This window comes from Neophocaena asiaeorientalis, unplaced genomic scaffold (assembly GCF_003031525.2).
Source record: "Neophocaena asiaeorientalis asiaeorientalis breed wild unplaced genomic scaffold, Neophocaena_asiaeorientalis_V1.1 scaffold397, whole genome shotgun sequence".
In the NCBI taxonomy this organism is placed as follows: domain Eukaryota; kingdom Metazoa; phylum Chordata; class Mammalia; order Artiodactyla; family Phocoenidae; genus Neophocaena; species Neophocaena asiaeorientalis.
The window spans coordinates 5,116,032-5,138,392 of NW_020173231.1; positions in this window are offsets into that span (position 1 = coordinate 5,116,032).

Genomic DNA, 22,361 nt, shown 5'->3' on the forward strand with positions numbered 1-22,361 from the left:
CAATTTTATGAAAATCAAGCTGGGTCCGGATGGAGGGGAAGTGGGCTGATGAGAGAAACAAAGGCCTCTTTTTTACCTGTAATACCTTATTTCTTTGTTTTAAAAGGTATGAAATATTTTTTAAAAATTTTTATTGGAGTGTAGTTGATTTACAATGTTGTGTTAATTTCAAGTGTACAGCAAAGTGAATCAGTTATACATATACATATACCCACCTTTTTTTAGATTCTTTTCCCATATAGGTCATTATAGAGTATTGGGTAGAGTTCCCTGTGCTATACAGAAAGTCCTTATTAGTTACCTATTTTATATATAGTAGTGTGTATATGTCAATCCCAATCTCCCAAGTTATCCTTCCCCACCCTTTCCCGCCGGTAACCATAGTTTTGTTTTCTACATCTGTGACTCTATTTTTGTTTTGTAAATAAGTTCATTTGTATAAGAGGTCTGAACAATTAAAAATATATATTGGTAATTCTAATATAATCATATGGTATCTAAATTGTTATATTATTTACTTACTTTTCTGACATTTTTAACCTAAGAAAATTTTATAGGAGAAGACAAAATTATATTGATAACTCCAAACATGGAATTATTAGGTTATGTTTCTCAATTCACATGGAACCCATGGATAAACTATAGCAAATGAGCAGGCTCTTAATATCATTTCTATCTTAAAGCAACCAGCTATTTATGAAGGCACTAGGTAGACACATTTGCATTTTATTTTACATAAATATACATATAGATTTACTCGATTTGCATACTACTTTAAAGGAGTTTAACATCAAGTATGTAAGGTAAAATAAAATGCTACAACTTTAAAAACTGAATTAAAAGTTCAATTTTCAAGTCCAAAATTAAAATAGAATTTTAAAAGAAGCCCATCACAGTAATGTTTTGAGGGGTGATGTGGAAGTATTTCTCTCCTGGATAGCACAACTGGGAGGAAGAAAAAGAATGAATAGATTATTGGGGGGAAGTTAGGAGGTTGTATAGTTTAGTGGCTGAGCACAGGTGTTAGAACTTCCTCCCGTCTAAGTGGAGGTTAAACACATCAGTTTTCTCATCAATAAAAAAAGGCTAATAAAGATGGATACATCTTAAAGCTACAGACAGTCTTATTGAAACAGTTTGTGTTAAGAACCTGGCACAAGGTAACTCTTTTTTTTAAAAAAATTAGATGTTGACTTGTTCTTTTGATATTCCAAGAAAACAGTGCATCATGTTCTGGACTGTGGTATGGAACTGACTACAGAATACCTTAGAGGCTGTCAAGTAAAAAGAAATCTGGATGTAGGTAAGGAGAGATTTTATTCAAATAGACTACTGCAATAGGGAGAACACTCCCAGGGTAAGATCTATGCTTGTCTCAAAGGCTAGGCAGAAAGGACTCTTGTCCATAGAGGAGTAAATTAGGCTGGAGAGAAATGGGTGTGGGGGAATGGGATGAACAGATGGCATGATCTGATAGTTGATTCAGTAATGTTTTTCCCTAAGGCCAGTCAATTCTCAGGAGACCCCATTAAGGAGGAGCTGTTCCCAATTCCAATACTTTCTTAAATTCAAAGGTGAGCCAAGGTCTAAGGACCTGTGGGGAGGAAAGAAGACTGACTAAAATTGGCCAAGTTAAGTTAGAAGATATCTTGTCTAAATTGGTTAGGTCAGATAAAAGCAAATGAGTGAAATAAAAAACAACAAAAAACAAACAAACAGAAAAACCCAAAACCAACTTATAGCAGAAGCTGATTGATCCAAATGTGAGTATAATTGATTACAATTTGGAAAACACTTTTCCTAAAAAATAATTTTATGTGTACCCTTCTTAAAAGCAAGCAAGTTAAATTAACACAGATTTGTTCATTAGCAAATAGTGCTGGATTTATATTCCATTAAAAGTGTTAAAATGCAAAGAAAAATGAAGGTAATTTTTCTCTCTAAATGTTGGTTCCAAATTATTGGCTCAACATTTATTATAGTGATTTTAATCGAGACTTGATAAAGATGCATTTTGATTATTCCATGCCACTTCATGCCATGAAAAATCTTACTCTCTTTCTATGTCAGACCTCTGTGTCTGACTCTCAGGTTTATCACTGGCACGTTTTATCTTGTAAATTATATATCATCTCTTTGACATTATATTTTTATAGATAGCAGAAAGGAAATAGAATGCTGGTTTTGGAAAATGTAAGCCTTTGTTTAAACATGGAGAAATTTAGTTCAGAAGGTAGGAAATATGAGAATAGTTGTAGAGGCATAATTAAGGTAAATGGAGCTAAATGAATTTGGGGATGTTCTCCTCTCTCCGCCTCTCATGCATGAACTCAAAATATTTAACTCAGTGACTGTATTTATTTTGCTTTTAAGTTTTACTTTCACAATTAAAATAGTTTTAAATATTAATGGAAATAACCAATAATGTATTAGCCATATGTTATTGAATTTTATAAAATATGCAAATAAACTCAATGCAAATATAATTTCCTAGTATAAACAAAATAGGATATAATCATTCATTCTCCTATTACAAAAAAACTCCAAGGGGTTATAAAAAACTAAAAAATAGTATACAAAGGAGAATAAAAAGCACTAGTAATATATATGTAATCTAAGAGTTCCTTTTAGTAAAAATTTCAGAAATTACTTTATACATTTTATTAAATATAAACTGGATTTTGAACCGTTTCCTATCTGGACCTTGACTTCTGAAATCTTAGCCTCTATTTTAGAATTCTGAAATCCTAGCTCTATATTATTCATGTTTTCTATATCTTCCTTACTAGTTTAGAATAGACCTATGTGATTACGTAATTTTTTTGTTTTTTGTGAGATCTCAGTTTCCCGACCAGAAATCAAACTCGTGTCCCCTGCAGTGGAAGTGTTGTGGAGCCTTAACCACTGGACTGCCAGGGAAGTCCCATGATTATGTAATTTTTAACAAGCTAAGTTATTGGCCCTTAATGTATGGTTGTAGAGAACTATTACACACATTTGAATTACGAACTTGGAATTGCTAATATTTTATGCTGAAAGAAGTATGAAGCATAATTCCTCCTTTCTCTGTTTGAATGGCTTTCCTTTCACTAATAATCTGGACTTTTCATTTGTCTGTTGGTTGATTTGTGTGAAATAAAAGATGAAGTGATAGCAGTAATGGAATAAAAGCAAATAAACCCTAAGAGAAAACCACTCTATTTTCTAGATTTAGGTCACTTGATGCACAACTTCCTTGTCCTCTTATCTAATTCTCCTTTAATGCAAAACCTTTGTAGCTCTGGGCTTTTTTGAAAAAGCAAAATAGAACTGAAGTGGACTTAGAGGTTTTCTTCTAAGTGGAAAGTATTTGTAATGTAAGTATGATGGGCAACCATGCCTTTGAGGTCTCTTGATGACACTCTATAAATAATCTGGCTGAATAAAAGAATCTTGAATTAGTGGTAAAATGCTAAATGTGGAAGCAGCCACCTTAAGAGTTCCAGGTAAATCTCTTAGGGTCTCTCTACCTCAGGAGAGCCAAGGCAAGCTTCAGGGACTGGCAAGCTTCAGAGACTGGCAAAATGCCTTATAGATTGTTTCTATAGATCTATACATGAGATGATTAGTTTAACACAGCAAGTAGAAAATGGGCCATACTCACTTTTTAATGGTAATTCAATTTAACCAATATTTTTTAAACATCTTGTATATGTCAGCCACTAATAGGTGCTTGGTATCCTAACATAGTTCAGTTTATTCAAATGCAAGCAATACCTATACCAAAAGAGACTTCCAATTCACATTAAATTACACAATGTAAATGCACGCAGATTACTAAGGAAGCACAAGACTGGGCTCCAGTCTAGCCTGAGAAGTCAGGGACAGTTTCCTGGATAAGTTGGTGCTTGAGGAGAAGCAGAGAACAATACAGGTGGGTAGCCCTTCAATTACTAGAATTAACTCCCTTTATCATTTTCCTAATCATTTCCATGACTACCATCTTACAATAAATGCTTGGCATTTGTAAATTTCTTATGTGTTAAGTCCAGGTCTTGAGGAGTGACCCTAAAGTCTTATGAAAAATCTAATAATAAAGTTAAATTGCTTGCTGATAGGAATAATTGAAAACTCAAATGAAACCAGTTTAAATAATAAAGGAATTAATTTCAGACTATCATGCATTCTTTAGAATTTTTGTTTTTGTATTGCTTTATTTAGCTCTGTGCTCTGTGTCCTCTGCTGCTGCCTTTTTTTATATGAATGTTTCAGACTTAGGTAGTTTTTCCTGGGGCAGTAAAATGATTTCAACTGCTCCAGTTCACCCATTTGTACAACAAACTGTCTAGAAGAAAGAGCTTATCTTACTCCAACCATCAGGTATAAATCCTGGGCATCAAGATTAATGTTCCAAGTTAGGTCCACCTGGGAACCAATCCCTCTAGAAGGAAAAATGTACAGAGAGATTCGATTAAGTTTAGGTTAGTACCATCCCTGAAACAATCACAGGGACAAAAGAATGGGTTTATGCAATTGGTTTAGAAGACGCATCAGCTTTTGGCTCTAGAGTAGGATGTGGAGTGAGTTGCAATCTGGGCAAATGGAGATTAGTGAGGGAGAATGGATGCCTCAGCTCCTGGAAGAGCTGAGACATCTTCCCAGCACCTGCATTGAAACTTCTCTTTACTGGCCTCTGCTGGTCTTGTATTCAACACCTATCAGTATATATTTTCTAAGCTTTCGTATGTGGAAACTAATATGCTACTTTGGTATAGGTGAACTAGAAGATTGGAAGGTCTCCAGGTGTATCACTTATGAATATCTATGAACTTCAATACTCAGATGTGTTTTTCAACACTACTAAGCAATTATCCAATTCTCAGGGGACACTGTATCCTAAAATCTAACTCAATTCTGATACTATCTACCCAAAAGATATCATCACAGGTTAAGTGCACAGCCCAACAAAATTGCCCCCCCCACCCCACCATTTCAGCCACCAATCACAAGTCCATATTGTCACATATGCTTCTGAGCAACTGGCTATAAATCAGAAATTCCTATGTTCCCTTCCTGGGTGCAACTAGGTTGCAAGAGCAGCTCACAGAACTCAGAGAAACATTTACCAGTTTATTATAAAGAATATTATCAAGAATACAGATGATAGCAAGATAAAGAGCTACATAGGGAGAGATCTGCAGAACTTGGATGTGCCCTCCTTCCAGCATGTGGACATATTCACCAATATAGAAGTTCATTTAAACTCCTTGTTCAGGAGTTTTCATGAGGCTTAATCTGTAGCCCTACCTCTCTCCTTCCCAGGGTCAGGATGGGGCTGAAATTTCCAACCATCTAATCACTTGGTCCTTCTGGCGAACAGCTCCATTCTGAAGCTGCACCCCACCCTAGGTTACCTCTTTAGATAAATTCAGGTGTGCTCAGGAAATCAAAGGGTTTTAGTAGCTCAGTGCCAGGAAAAGGTAAAAAAAAAAGGACCTTTTCCATTATTTCTTATGCCTCAAATACTTATATTTAATTTTAGAAAACTGGCTTCTAAGATGAAAGTGGCATACATTCCAAGACTGACTCCCTCATTAGGCTTTCACTTACTGCCACAATAAATTACCACAAACTTGGTTGCTTAAAACACCACATTTTTTTTTCTAAACTTGTGTGTGTGGGTTAGAACTAGAATGTGTGTAAAAAGGCTAAAATAAAGGTGTCAGCAGGGCTGTGCTTCTCTTTGGAGGCTCTAAGGAAGAATCTATTTTCTGATCATTTGAGTTGTTAGCAGAATTTAGTTCCTTGTAGTTGTAGGACTGATGTCCCCATTTTCTTGCTGGCTGTAAACTAAGGGTTGTTTCCAAATACTAGAGGCTGCCACATTCCTAGACTCATGCCCTCCTTTCTCTGTTTACAAAGCCAGTAATAGAGGGTCAGATCTCACTTAACTTTGAATCTTTCTGACCCTCCTCACTCAGAAAAGATTCTCTACTTTTAAATAGAGATTAATATGATCTAATGTGACTAGATTGGGCTCACAGAGATAATAGAGGATAATCTCCTCATCTAAAGGTTCCTAAACTTTATCACATCCACAAAATCCCTTTTGCCATATTTACAGGTTTGTGAGATTAGGATATGGACATCTTTGGGGGCCCATTATTCTGCCTATGTTAATACCCTAATCTTCACTTTCTTTCCAGGGTGACCTCCTTAAAATTATTACAGTTACTATATTAGTTAGGGTTCTGCAGAGAAAAAAGCCAATGTGTCATGGTTGTTGGAGTGTCTTTGTTTGCCTAGGGGCTTTGATAGTCTAAGAGTGATTTAGTGCAGGGACTTTGGGTCATGTGGTATCTACTTGCCGTCTTGAGAGGCTAGAGTCTGACATCAGTCATGTGGTCAGTCAACCATGATTAGGCAATGGAACACCAATAAAATTCTCAAAGCTCAGGTGAGCGTCCCTGATTGGCAACACTCTGTGTATAGTCACACATCCTTAAAGGGAAAGTAACACTGTCCACTGTTCCACAGGGAAAAAACTTGAAGTTTCATAGCTGGAAGTTTCCTGGACTCTGCTGTATGCAGTTCTTCCCTTAGTGAATATAAATTTGTATCCTTTACGGGTAATACACCATAACCATGGGTATAACTGCTTTCAGTGAGTTCTATGAGTCATTCTAGCAGACTAATGAGTCTCAAGGTGGTCTTGGGAACCCACTAATTTGCATTTGATATCAGAAATGAGTATAGTCTTGTGGGCAGGGCTCCTTTAACTTTGTAGCTCTCCACTGATAATCTTTACATTTCTTAATCCAGTATTTTACCATCTGGTATCTATATCTAGTCCCAATCTAATTTCTAAGCTTCCCCAAACATGTACCCTCTATTCTAGGCAAAAGCCTTCAAAGTGATCCTGGCTTTTTCTCTGCTGTGGTGTATGATTGCTGTAATGTCCCATGTTGTTCATACTTCTTTTTGTACACACCTTGGGTAGCCCCTTCCCATAGGGCTTACCATGTTATTTGATTTGGCTAATGGGCAACAGACAATATGATACAAACAGAGACTTAAAAAGTGCTTGCATTTCAGGATTTGCCCTGTTGTTCTTTTTAAAACCTCTGTGCTGCCATGTGAATAAGCCTGGGCTAGCCTGCTGGATAATGAGAGGCATGTGGTGACCCAGTTGCTCCTGTGGCCCCTGTCAACCAGTAGACCTGTAAATGAGGCCACATTAGATTATATAGCCGTTAGCTGATCTGCCAGCTAAACACAGGTGCATAAACAAGCCCAGCTGACATCATTTCCCAAATGTCAAGAAGGGACTGGAATTAATTGGTATTGTTACATGAACAAGTGACTTATAGTGGAAAAAGAGTATAAGGGAGATGCTCCATATGTTGGTCATGTTGATACCAAGGAGGTTATGCAAGGAATGGGGAAGGAAATAGCTAACCTCAGCCCAGTGAATGAACAGAACTTGTGTTGACTGGAAGATATATGATTCCTTGTATAAAAGGAATACTGGATAAATGAGTTACTTATCCATTACAGTTGTTCATACATTTGGAGTAGGATTTGTAATTTGTAGGGTCCGCAATAGTGCAACATTATCTTAAGCTAACATATATAAAAAATAGGTTGTTTAAAGAGGTTCAGTCATATTCCGATTAGATTCACATTCTGATCTACCAAATTTTATCATGGCTCCTTTAAATAGGGATCATGCTTGCAACCCTTTAGAGGACAATGAAGAACTGGTTTCTTGCTAATGGACGGTTGCATCAGTGAATACATTAGGAATAGTATGGTAGATATGGCACGTTAATGTGTAGATGAGTTTTGTCTAGTGCTATCTGCAATATATTTTAAGTCTGTGCTTAAAATTGTAATTCAAGTCTTTGTAAGACTTAAATATTCAAGACTACTGCAAGAGATCAAAGCCTCCCTGTAACAGATTGAACCATGTCTCTCCAAAGTTCATATGTTGAAGCTCTAACCCCAATGTGACTATATTTGAAGATAGTGCCTTTAGGTGGGTAATTAGGGTTAAATGAGGTCATAAGGGTGGTATCTAAACCGAATAGGACTGATATCCCAAAAAGAAGAGGAAGAGACACCAGAGATATCTCTCTCCTCTCCACATAAGCACAGAGGGAAGGCCATATGAAGACACAGCAAGAAGGCAGCCATCTGCAATCCAAGGAGAGGTCTCACCAGACACCAACTCTGCTGTTACCTTGATCTCAAACTTCCAGCCTCCAGAACTGTGAGAAAAATAATTTCTGTTGTTGAAGCCACCCAGTCTTTTGTACTTCATTATGTCAGCCTGAGCAGAGTAATACACTCTTTCTCAATTAAAACAGATCTTTATATTTTCCTCATGGGCTCTGGCTTTTTACCCATTCCATTTTACTTTGTTGTTGTTAGGAAGTGCATGATGGTTCTCTTCCTGGAACCTAATTAGAGTCTGTAAATCATTTTAATTAGATCTTTTAATAAAATATTGAGTAATGGAAAATTCATTATGGCCAAACCCTATAAAAATGATAATTAGGAGTTTACTAATCCTTCAATAATATTTATGCTTGTTTTATGTGCTTAAAATAAACTAAGTGATAAATATTATTTTTAAACTCTAAGTGCATTCTGAACATTTGTGTCTAGACTTAGAAAAATTGAGAGCAAATTGAGATGAAGACAAATTTCTATGTAAGGTACATTAGGGTCTGCATGGTTTTGCTTTGCATGCACTTGAAAATTAATATTATTGCAAAATGGAAAAGCAATGGGACCCTAAGGTAAACTATGGACTTGGGCTGATTATGATATATCAATGTAGGTTCATCAATTGTAACAAATACACCTCTCTGGAGAGGGGTAAGCTATGCATCTGTGGGGCAGGAGATATATGGGAAATCTCTATATCTTCCTCTCAAGTATTTTTCTGTGAATCTACAACTGCTCTAAAAATTATGTATTATGTATATATATCAACCTATTTCAATAATTCAGAAATTTCACAAAAGCAACTAATAATCTCATAATGACGATAGCATGCATTGATAATGTTAAATTTTCACCGACCAAAATTAAGAGTGCCATAAGCCATAGGGAGAATAAAAGAGCAATACGTAGTATAGTTATTACCATGCAAATAAGTGGATAGCCATTATTCCTAAAGCTGTTTTGTCATTGTAGTTATTCTAAAACGCATATCAGATCTGAATTGTTGGCTTTTTTTATATTGAGCTCCATGAGCTGTTTGTATATTTTGGAGATTAATCTTTTGTTTGTTGTTTCATGTGCAAATATTTTCTCCCATTCTGAGGGTTGTCTTTTCATCTTGTTTATGGTTTCCTTTGCTGTACAAAAGCTTTTAAGTTTAATTAGGTCCCATTTGTTTATTTTTGTTTTTATTTCCATTACTCTAGGAGGTGGATCAGAAAAGATCTTGCTGTGGTTTATGTCAATGAGTGTTTATCCTATGTTTTCCTCTAAGAATTTTATAGTGTCTGGTCTTACATTTAGGTCTTTAATCCATTTGGAATTTATTTTTGTGTATGGTGTTAGGGATTTTTCTAATTTCATTCTTTTACATGTAGCTGTCCAGTTTTCCCAGCACCACTTATTGAAGAGGCTGTCTTTTCTCCACTGTATGTTCTTGCCTCCTTTGCAAATGAAAACTACAATGAGGTATCACCTCACACTGATAAGAATGGCCATTATCAAAAAATCTAAAAACAGTAAGTGCTGGAAAGGGTGTGGTGAAAAGGGAACCCTCCTGTACTGTTGGTGGGAATGTAAATTGATACAACCACTATGGAGAACAGTATGGAGGTTCCTTAAAAAACTACCATATGACCCAGCAGTCCCACTGCTGGGCATATACCCTGAGAAAACCATGATTCAAAAAGAGACATGTACCACAATGTTCATTGCAGCAGTATTTACAATAGCCAGGACATGGAACCAACATAAATGTCCATCGCCAGATGAATGGATAAAGAAGATGTGGCACATATATACAGTGAATATTACTCAGCCATAAAAGGAAATGAAACTGAGTTATTTGTAGTGAGGTTGGTGGGCCTAGAGTCTGTCATACAGAGTGAAGAAAGTCAGAAAGAGAAAAACAAATATAGTATGCTAATACATATATAATCTAAAAAAAAAATTGTACTGATGAACCTAGTGGAAAGGCAGGAATAAAGATGTAGACATAGAGAATGGACTTGAGGACACAGGGGGAGGGGGAAGCTGGGATGAAGTGAGAGTAACATCTCCATATATACACTACCGAATATAAAATAGTTGGCTGGTGGGAAGCAGCAGCATAGACAGGGAGATCAGCTCTGTGCTTTGCGATGACCTAGAGAGGTGGAATAGGGAGGATGAGAGGGATGCTCAAGAGGGAGGGGATATGGAGATATATGTATGCATATGGCTGATTCACTTTTTTGTACAACAGAAACTAACACTGTATTGTGAAACAATTATACTCCAATAAAGATCTATGAAAAAAAAACACATTTTATGCACCAATGAAATTATAACTTCTGTCTCAAAAATGTAATTTCTGAGATTTCTGACTATATCTTAGTGGGAAACAAGATGAAATGGGTTAAAAAATGATTTCCTGCTAAGAGTGATTGGAAATGTTATAGATTAGTGAGAATGGTCCATAATTTGAATGAAGGACATAGAAATGTTGGGAGTAAAAGAAAAGGAATAGTTTACTCATGAATCACTGTGGTAAAAAGGCCTCTAAGAGGGGAAGGAACTGGTCAATGTCTCAGGACAACAAATGAGATATGGGGAATTTATGTTTAAAGAGACTTTCTCTTCAGAGGAGAGAAACCGATAAGCAGTGAAGTTATATATTCTAGAATAAGAAGAGTAAAATTCTGCCTAAGGTTTTGGCTGATTGGATAATAGGAACTGGGTAGAAATCTGACATAAAACCACACAACTATTTTCAACCCAAGCTCCTGTTAACACCTAGACAAGGAAGGCTTACTGTATTGGGATCCAATGTTCCCTGTCTAGAGTACACATTTCTTCACTTTTATAGCATCCTGTTGTATACATTCTCATAGGTTCTACCACATTGCATTGAAATATTTTTTTTCTAAATTCCTGTCATTCTTATAATTTCATATTCCTCCAAACACTAATGAGTAAGATTTATTTAATTGTCTTTCCAGTACAGGCACATGCACATGAACTGGTGGTCAATAGGTGCCCAATCAGTGTTTAGAGAAGTAAACTGTAAATTCATCTTGTAATTAACTAAACAACTATTTCCCCATCCCCTTTGGACATAATATAGAGAAATGGTGTTTTTATAGAATTTCAAAGACATTAGATTTAAAGAATGAAGACATCTAAAATCCAAAAGGGTGCTAGAAATCAGTGGGCAATCTACTTTTTCCTCTTTAAAAATTTTTTTTAGCCATGGTATTTTATAACTTTATACTTATTAATCTATTTATTAAACCAAATTTTTTGATTTTTGGGTTCTGAATGAACTTTTACACTAACGATTGATTTAGTTATTGGCTTTTTATATCTATGCTTATCTGTAAACAAATATAAATCTCTACTTGTATTCTATGCTTCTAGCCTTTACTATACTGTTCATATGTTGAGTGAATCATTAACTGAAGTACTTAAATGTCAGGATCAAGTATTTCAATGATATTAATTAAAAATTAAAAAAACAAAACTCACTACTTCTTAAGCCAGCCCTCTTCAATTTATGAAATGGTCTAGGTTTTTATAGAATGGTGAAATCTGTTTTCCCTTTTCATTTCTTTTTATTCTTTAAATATTTGTTTGCTTGTTTAATTTTATTTCTTTTATTGTGAATTATTAAGAAATTTCCAATAAATATTTGAAATATAAAAATACTAATACTAGGGGCTTCCCTGGTGGCACAGTGGTTGAGAGTCCGCCTGCCAACGCAGGGCACACGGGTTCGTGCCCCGGTCCGGGAAAATCCCACATGCCGCGGAGCGGCTGGGCCTGTGAGCCATGGCCGCTGAGCCTGCGCGTCCAGAGCCTGTGCTCCGCAACGGAAGAGGCCACAACAGTGAGAGACCCGCGTACCGCAACAAAACAAAACAAAAAAAGCAAAAAAACCCCCAAAACTCATACTATACAAGTCCTCTAATATTATTGTTTCAGATTATACAATATATATGTGTGCGTATTAATTGAAACTAAACCTACGGATACAGGAGGAAAAGGTTAGCTGGGTACACTTTCATCAGATTATTACCTCACTCCATTTCTCCCCAGAATTAACCATATATTACATCGGTTGTTCATTCTTCCATCAGTCATAATTTATTTCTTCAAACAAATACTTGCTGAGTGCCTATTATAAGCCAAACATTCTCTTAGACACTGTATGGAGTGCAGAGGACAGCATTTATAAAATTTACAAAAATAACGTGTATGTACTCATAAAAATGTATGTTTTCATGGCTTTGAAATATTTAAATAATAGAAACATATATATATTTCTATTTCTCTTATATTTTCAGCAACTTTTAAAATTGTTCTCTAAATTTAAAGTTTTTGAGAGGTTTACAGGTAAAAGACATTCCTGTGGGAAGCTAAAAGAAAAGGAAAAGAGTGAATCTGGCCATATATATTTGCTTAAGTATACATTTTGTCAGTGGTGGAGAAAAGATACACGAGCATAGAGGGAAGTGTTGCACTAGTCAGTTTTAACACACATTCCTAAGCCTCATTTCTGATATTACCATTGTTTATATTTGCTTTTTTCCACTTGTAACTTTTGTTATTTTACTATTGTATATTTTCTTACAAGTGGCCTTAAATATTTCCTAAAATTAGATTGAAGAGGAAAACTAATAAATTAAGCATTAACATATATGTATGTATGTGTATATATGTATAATATGAATTACACACACACACACACACACACACACACACACACATATATATTTTCCCCCCTCCTTTTCTTGCCTTTAAAGGGACTATTTCTGCCAGTGAAAGTCACACTACCAGGAATATATGTGGACCAGATAGGATCATATTACATCTAATTTTATTATTATCTTATTATTTTATAAATCCCATACTGAAATGAGTATCATAATAGTGATCAGGAGTCTTAGCTGCTAATCAGTAAGAGACAGATTAAATAATATCTAAAATATACATTCTGTTTTATGGCTCTACTGAAAACAATAACTTTCTGAAATTTTTAAATTTTATAAGCTGCTTGCTATAATATTTCAATGACGTTTTTCATGATTTTGAAATTAAACCATTTACTAAAATGATTAAATTTAGAATGATTTTTTCAGCTTTGAAACCTACCCTTTAAAACAGTGCAAATCCATATTATGATTAAATAAGCAGGCTAAAAGTTGTGAGAAGAAAACTATTTATTCTATTCATATATTGGCAGTCTTTTAATTATACAACTGGTGAAACCAGAGGGATTGTTTGCTCTTTTTTCCTTTAATAGAACAATTTTGAGAATCAAAAACAGTGATGGTCTTTGCAAAACAAAGAACTGATTACATGTTTAGTCAATAAATAAAGAATGGCTGGTTACATGTTATATTTTGTTCATTTATTTCCCCAGCTGCATTTACAAGGTTTCCTTTGAAACTGCAGTAAAATGAGATGGTCTCTGGGTAGAGAATAGAGAAAATAGTGTTTTCTCTTTTCATAATGGTCCAGCACTGCATTGCATGATGTATAAGCAGGCACTGAGTTGCAAGGCGATGAGGGCACAAAGGAAAGATTTCCTATGGTGGAGGTTATAATCTACTTTAAGAAGGTTCTCAAATGAGAGGGACTGGCCTGGATGTGTGCACAAGGGGCAGCCTGTGGCAGGTGTTGAAGGAAGGGCTGCTAGGAAATGTGCAAATAAGAGAAAAAGAAGAAGAAGGACTATGACCTTCCAATTTTTTCCCTTTCTCAAGGATTCTATCCACCATCCTCTTAACAAACATATCTGCTAACATTTCCTGGTCATTTATATAGGAAAACCAGCACAAGGACCTAGTCAGGAAAAGTGTCTAGCCTAGGACAGGGCCTCACACCAACTCCCACAGTCATTCGTAACCAGAAGAAAGCTTCAGCCTGTCACCCTGACTTCATTTGAGCTTGGATATCAGAGTATTCATGTTGGAGAAGAAAGCATCTAGCTCATTTGCAGTAAAGTGAACTGTGCTTGAATATTGTGCTAGAAAACCTACTGGTTTTCTGCTATTGGCTGAATTAAAGTTGCCCTCTTAGCTCTCAAAAACTCTCATCATTCGAAGGTAGACTAAGTAGAGAAAGGATCATTTTACCAAATGGACTTTGGTCACACTACAAATCGGTAGTTTCTGCATGAAATACTGAGGCTCAGCACTGAAGCAGAGTCTGACCTGGAGAAAAGAAGGAAATGACCCTACTGTAAGCCAGGGGGACTCAGCTTACTTCTTTCTGGTTTAGGGGAAGGTATCAAACACACAAACAATGAAACAAGGTATTCACAAAATAAATAAATAATAATAATAAGATTAAATATGTCAACTGCTTGTTTGACCAAAAAACAAACATGAATTAAGCTAAGCAGACTGTAAGTGCACTCACCCTCCCCCTCACACACACAAAGACATTTTCCTGATCAGAGAGATTGTAGCAGTAGTTTAACTACTAACGTAGTTCCTCTTCTGTATTTTATGATTTATATTCAAGAGATATTTTTCTGGGTGACTTAAAACTGAGAAAAGAAAAATATACATACCTAAGATGATATAACATGGGCAAAGTTTTAGCTGAATATTTTCAATATTCTTATCATCAGAAAATATGAGAAAATAACAGTGATCTGAATCCTTTATTTTCCATTTCTTTTTTGTTTCTTTTTCTTGCCTTCCTCCCTTTTCGATAGCAGACTTGCTCTTTTTGTACTATAGGTTCTACAAGGAGAATCCTACATAATTTTTCAAGTGTAATCAAAAACTTTTTTGATAATATGCTATTAGATTTTTATATTTACACAAACACATATATATGGATATATATCCAGCTGTACATTGAATAGACATAACAGTTAAGTTGATAAATTTAAAAGACTTGAGATTGTATTAGATATTTTATATAGCTGGTCCATTTAAAACTGATTTTTTGGAACAAATACCATTCCATCATAGAGGTCTGTGAAGCTGAGATCTGAGATTTCAAGTAAATGCAATTTTTCTACATTTTTATGAGAATCAAAGATTTTCATTGTGATTCAAACAAGAATGACAAAGGTGACTTAAGGGTTTCATTTTTGGACTTTGCAGGGAGTGCTTTCTTTGTTACATAGCGTTAAAGATCTCCCTTTCTATAAATCTGACAGTAGATTATTTGCCTTAAATCTAAGAAGCCTAACCATTTGGAATTTAAAAGTCCTGCGTCAGTCTGACTTGGCACCATACTGGGATGAGTCAAAAGGCCAGACACTGTCTCATTGGGAAAGAAAATTATCATGTCTGAGTACCAGGAATAACGATTCTAAATATGGATGGGTCTCACTCATTCAAAATTTCAATGATGGTCAAGAGACACATATAGGGTTGGCTCAACCTCTACATCTAGAACCTTAGGTCTTTGGGAAGGTGTAGGTTTGTGAAGATAAATAACATATCACTTTTTGGGAATGAATGGAATTTCTAACTCAGACAGGAACCTTTCAGAAATCTTAACCATTACATCATTTTTTTTCTTAAGTGTTTTATTCTCTTCATCCAACAAAAGCCATGGCAACACGGCAAGCCACTGCCCTCACATATATTTATTCTTGATATTAATTTTCATACATTTGCATTTAAAATATCACTATAAATATCCATATTTTATCCCCTTTGACAATTATATTTGCAGTTTTTTTATGAAGAACTATTGAAAACAAATGGAAAATAACTTAGTTTAAGCAAAAATTAAGACATGTATATTAAAAAGAGATTCTCAGAACTGCATAAAATAAATGATGTAATATTTTCTATTTATAGCTTCTCGCTAAGGCAGTAGACTAAGTGCTAATGACAGAGTCAACAAAAACAAGATAATATATTGCTATTGCCAATATCTTTGGTGTTACATAATTGGCTACCTTTCACACCATTGTCATAGGAGAAGCATCTCTAAAGATGTACTTCTGCACTGCTTTCTGTCCCAGAAGCCCTTGGAGTAAAATTAAGGAAAATTGATATTCAGAGAAAGGAAGGGTCTTTTGGATTGTTTACATGGACTAAGAAAATAGGATGATGTCTTGTTTATGTAGTGAATTTTGGTATCTCCTTGGTCAATCACAAAATAAATTGTCTAGCACTGTCCCTGAAATCCTAAACTGAGATTGCCCTGTGACAGTGATGAATAAAAGTACATGTACGTGTACACATGAGGTAAAAACAAACTCTTAAAATAAAAGTAGTAAATTTAAGAGGTTAATAAAAGTGGCAATACCATGGTTAATTATTTTATGCCTTATTGTTCTCTTATTTGGGGAAATAGGTTTCCAGGTGTCCGCTCCTCTGGTGAGACAGGACCCGGAAACGCTATCCTCAGCTCCTTGCACGGGTGAGCAAGTCAGGCTCTAGGGCTGGCAGAAATCCTCATTTGAGGGTCCCACTGAGTTTCCTGGTCAGAGTGCTGCAGCTGAGCAGAGCACCTGCTTGGGCCTACAGCTCGGGTGCTGCAGAAGCCTCCTTGGAATCTGACATGTTACCACTTTGGGATTGTTGGGCAGCTGCTCCTGACTTGGCCGCATGGAGGCTCAGACTGTCCCAGTCTCTGAACTGAAGAGAACCAACACTATTAGCATATCTCTCACCACCATAAACACAAGATATTTCAATGAACAGTATCAGGAGGACATCTACAAATCCCAGATTGGCATGTGCAAATTCTGAGGAATGGTGGAATAACCCAATGTATCTGGGTGACCTTTGGAGACAGCTGAGACAGAGCTATAACAGGGCAGTGGCTGACAACCAACTCATAGGCCATCTTCTCCAGCCATATGGCTGAGAGGGTCTTGGTGTTCTGGCTGGCTGTCAAGCCTGAGCCTCTGAGGTGGGAGAGCTGAATTCAGGACACTGGAACACCAGAGACCTCCCGGCCCCACATAATATCAATCAGCAAGAGCTCTCCCAGTGATCTCCATCTCAATGCCAGCTCCATTCAATGACCAGCAAGCTCCAGTGCTGAACACCCCATGCCAAACAACTAGCAAGACAGGAACACACCTCCACCCATTAGCAGAGAGGCTGCCTAAAATCACGACAAGTTCACAGACATGCCAAAACACACCACTGTACACATTCCTGCCCAAAAGAAAGACAAGATCCACCCTCAACCACCAGAGCACAGACACCAGTCCCCTCCACCAGGAAGCCTACACAACTCAATGAACCAACCTTACCCACTGGGGGCAGACACCAAAAACAACAGGAACTATGGACCTGCAGCCTGTGAAAAGGAGACCCCAAACACAGTAAGTTAAGCAAAATGAGAAGACAGAGAAACACACAGCAGATGAGGGAGCAAGGTAAAAACCCAGCAGACCAAATAAATGAAGAGGAAATAGGCAGTCTACCTGAAAAATAATTCAGAGTAATGATAATAAAGATGATTCAAAATCTTGGAAAAAGAATGGAGAAAACATAAGAAACGTTTAACAAGGACCTAGCAAACTAAAGAGCAAACAAACAATGATGAACAGCAAAATAAATGAAATTTAAAATTCTCTAGAAGGAATCAATAGCAGAATAACTGAGGCAGAAGAACGGATAAGTGACCTGGAAGATAAAACAGTGGAAATAACTACTGCAGAGCAGAATGAAGAAAAAGAATGAAGAGAATTGAGAACAATCTGAGAGCCCTCTGGGACAACATTAAATGCACCAACATTTGAATTATAGGGGTCCCAGAAGAAGAAGAGAAAAAGAAAGGGACTGAAAAAATATTTGAAGAGATTATAGTTGAAAACTTCCCTAACATGGGAAAGGAAAGAGGCAATCAAGTCCAGGAAACACAGAGTCCCATACAGGATAAATCCAAGGAGAAACACGCCAAGACACATATTAATCAAACTATCAAAAATTAAGTACAAAGAAAAAATATTAAAAGCAACAAGGGAAAAACAACAAATAACATACAAGGGAATTGCCATAAGGTTCATGGCTGATCTTTCAGCAGAAACTCTGCAAGTCAGAAGGGAATGGCAGGACATATTTAAAGTGATAAAAGGGAAAAACCTACAACCAAGGTTACTCTACCCAGCAAGGATCTCAATGAGATTTGAGGGAGAAATTAAAATCTTTATAGACAAGCAAAAGTTAAGAGAATTCAGCACCACCAAACCAGCTTTCAAACCCAAAACAATTAAGAAAATGGTAAGAGGAACATACATATTGAAAATTACCTTAAATGTAAATGGATTAAATGCTCCAACCAAAAGACATTGACTGGTTGAATGGATGCAAAAATAAAACCTGTATACATGCTGTCTACAAGAGACCCACTTCAGACCTAGGGACACATACAGACTGAAAGTGAGGGGATGGAAAAAGATATTCCATGCAAATGGAAATCAAAAGAAGGCTGGAGTAGCAATTCTCATATCACACAATATAGACTTTAAAATAAACACTATTATAAGAGATGAAGGGCACCACATAATGATCAAGGGATCAATCCAAGAAGAAGATATAAAAATTATAAATATATATGCACCCAACATAGGAGCACCTCAATAAATAAGGTAAGTGCTAACAGCCATAAAAGGGGAAATCAACAGTAACACAATCATAGTAGGGGACTTTAACACCCCACTTTCACCAATGGACAAATTATCCAAAATGAAAATAAATAAGGAAACACAAGCTTTAAATGATACATTAAACAAGATGCACTTAATTGATATTTATAGGACATTCCATCCCCAAACAACAGAATACACATTTTTCTCAAGTGCTCATGGAACACTCTCCAGGATTGATCATATCTTGGGTCACATATCAAGCCTTGGTAAATTTAAGAAAATTGAAATTGTATCAAGTATCTTTTCCGACCACCATACCATGAGACTAGATATCAATTACAGGAAAAGATCTGTAAAAAATACAAACACATGGAGGCTAAACAATACACTGCTTAATAACCAAGAGATAACTGAAGAAATCAAAGAGGAAATCAAAACATACCTACAAACAAATGACAATGAAAACACGACCACGCAAAACCAATGGGATGCAGCAAAAGCAGTTCTAAGAGGGAAGTTTATAGCAATACAATCCTACCTCAAGAAACAAGAAGCATCTCAAATAAACAATCTAACCTTATGCCTAAAGCAATTAGAGAAAGAAGAACAAAAAAAAACCCCCAAAGTTAGCAGAAGGAAAGAACTCATAAAGATCAGATGACAAATAGATGAAAAAGAAATGAAGGAAATGATAGCAAAGATCAATAAAACTAAAAGCTGGTTCTTTGAGAAGGTAAACAAAATTGATAACCCATTAGCCAGACTCACCAAGAAAAAAAGGGAGAAGACTCAGATCAATAGAAGTAGAAATGAAAAAGAAGTAACAACTGACACTGAAGAAATACAAAGGATCATGAGAGATTACTACAAGCAACTATATGCCAATAAAATGGACAGCCTGGAAGAAATGGACAAAATCTTAGAAAAGCACAACCTTCCAAGACTGAACCAGGAAGAAACAGAAAATATAAACAGACCAATCACAAGCACTGAAATTGAAACTCTGATTAAAAATCTTCCAACAAACAAAAGCCGAGGACCAGATGGCTTCACAGTTGAATTCTATCAAACATTTAGAGAAGAGCTAACACCTATCCTTCTCAAACTCTTCCAAAATATAGCAGAAGGAGGAACACTCCCAAATTAATTCAATGAGGCCACCATCACCCTGATATCAAGACCAAAGATGTCACTGAAAAACAAAGCTACAGGCCAATATCACTGATGAACATAGATGCAAAAATCCTCAACAAAATACTAGCAAACAGAATCCAACAGCACATTAAAAGGATCATACACCCTGATCAAGAATGGTTTATCCCAGGAATACAAGGATTCTTCAACATACACAAATCAATCAATGTGATAAATCATATTAACAAATTTAAGGAGAAAAACCATATATCATCTCAATAGATGCAGAAAAAGCTTTCAACAAAATTCACCACTAATTTATGATAAAAACCCTGCAGAAATTAGGCATAGAGGGACCTTACCTCAATATAATAAAGGCCATATATGACAAAATCACAGCCAACATCATTCTCAATGGTTAAAAACTGAAACCATTTCCACTAAGGCCAGGAACAAGAGAAGGTTGCCCACTCTCACAACTATTATTCAACATAGTTTTGCAAGTTTTAGCCACAGCAATCAAAGAAGAAAAAGAAATAAATGGAATCCAAATCAGAAAAGAAGAAATAAAACTGTCACTGTTTGCAGATGACATGATACTATACATAGAGAATCCTAAAGATGCTACCAGAAAACTACTAGAGCTAATCACTGAATTTGGTAAAGTAACAGTATGAAAAATTAGTACAGGATACAGAAATCTCTTGCATTCCTATACACTAATGATGAAAAGTCTGAAAGAAAAATTAAGGAAACACTCCCATTTACCACTGCCGCAAAAAGAATAAAATACCTACGAATAAACGTACTTAAGGAGACAAAAGCCCTGTATACAGAGAACTATAAGACACAGATGAAAGAAATTAAAGGTGATAGAAACAGATGGAGAGATATACCATGTTCTTGGATTGGAAGAATCAACATTGTGAAAATTATTATACTACCCAAAGCAATCTACAGATTCAGTGCAATCCCTATCAAACTACCAATGGCATTTTTCACCAAACTAGAGCCAAAAAATTTCACAAATTCTATGGAAACACAAAAGACCCCAAATAACCAAAGCAATCTTGAGAAAGAAAAATGGAGCTGGAGGAATCAGGCTCCCTGACTTCAGACTATACTACAAAGCTACAGTAATCAAGACAGTATGGTACTGACACAGAAACAGAAATTTAGGTCAATGGAACAAGATAGAAAGCCCATAAATAAACCCACGCACATATGGTCACCTTGTCTTCAATAAAGGAGGCAGGAATATACAATGGAGAAAAGATAGACTCTCAATAAGTGGTGCTGGGAAAACTGGACAGCTACATGTAAAAGAACGAAAATAGAACACTCCCTAACACCATACACAAAAATAAACTCAAAATTGATTAAAGACATTAATGTAAGGCCAAACACTATAAAACTCTTAGAGGAAAACATAGGCAGAACACTCTATGACATAAATCACAGCAAGATCCTTTTTGACCTATCTCTTAGAGAAAGGGAAATAAAAACAAAAATAAAGAAATGGGACCTAATGAAACTTAAAAGCTTTTGCACAGCAAAGGAAACCATAAACAAGATGAAAATACAACGCTGAGAATGGGAGAAATATTTGTAAAGGAAGAAACTGACAAAGGATTAATCTCCAAAATATACAAGCAGCTCATGCTACTCAATATCAAAAAAACAAACAACCCCATCCAACAATGGGCAGATGACCTAAACAGACATTTCTCCAAAGAAGATATACAGATTGCCAACAAACACATGAAAGGATGCTCAACATCACTAATCATTAGAGAAATGCAAATCAAAGCTACAATGAAGTATCACCAGACACGGGTCAGAATGGCTGTCATCAAATAATCTGTAAACAATAAATGCTGGAGAGGGTATGGAGAAAAGGGAACCCTCTTGCACTGTTGGTGGGAATGTAAATTGATACAGCCACCCCGGAGAATAGTATGGAGGTTCCTTAAAAAACTAAAAATAGAACTACCATATGACCAGCAATTCCACTAGTGGGCATATACCCAGAGAAAAGCATAATTCAAAAAGAGTCATTTACAATAGCCAGGACATGGAAGCAAACTAAGTGTCCATCAACAATTGAATGGATAAAGAAGATGTGGCACATATATACAATGGAATATTACTCAGCCATAAAAAGGAATGAAATTGAGTTATTTGTAGTGAGGTGGATGGACTGTCTGTCATACATAGTGAAGTAAGTCAGAAAGAGAAAAACAAACACCGTATTCTAACACATATATATGGAATGTATAGAAGAATAAAATGGTTCTGAAGAATATAGGGGCAGGACAGGAATAAAGACACAGACGTGGGGAGTGGACTTGAGGTCATGGGGAGGGGGAAGGGTGGGCTGGGACGAGGTGAGATAGTGGCATGGACATATATACACTACCTAATGTAGAATAGATGGCTGGTGGGAAGCAGCTGC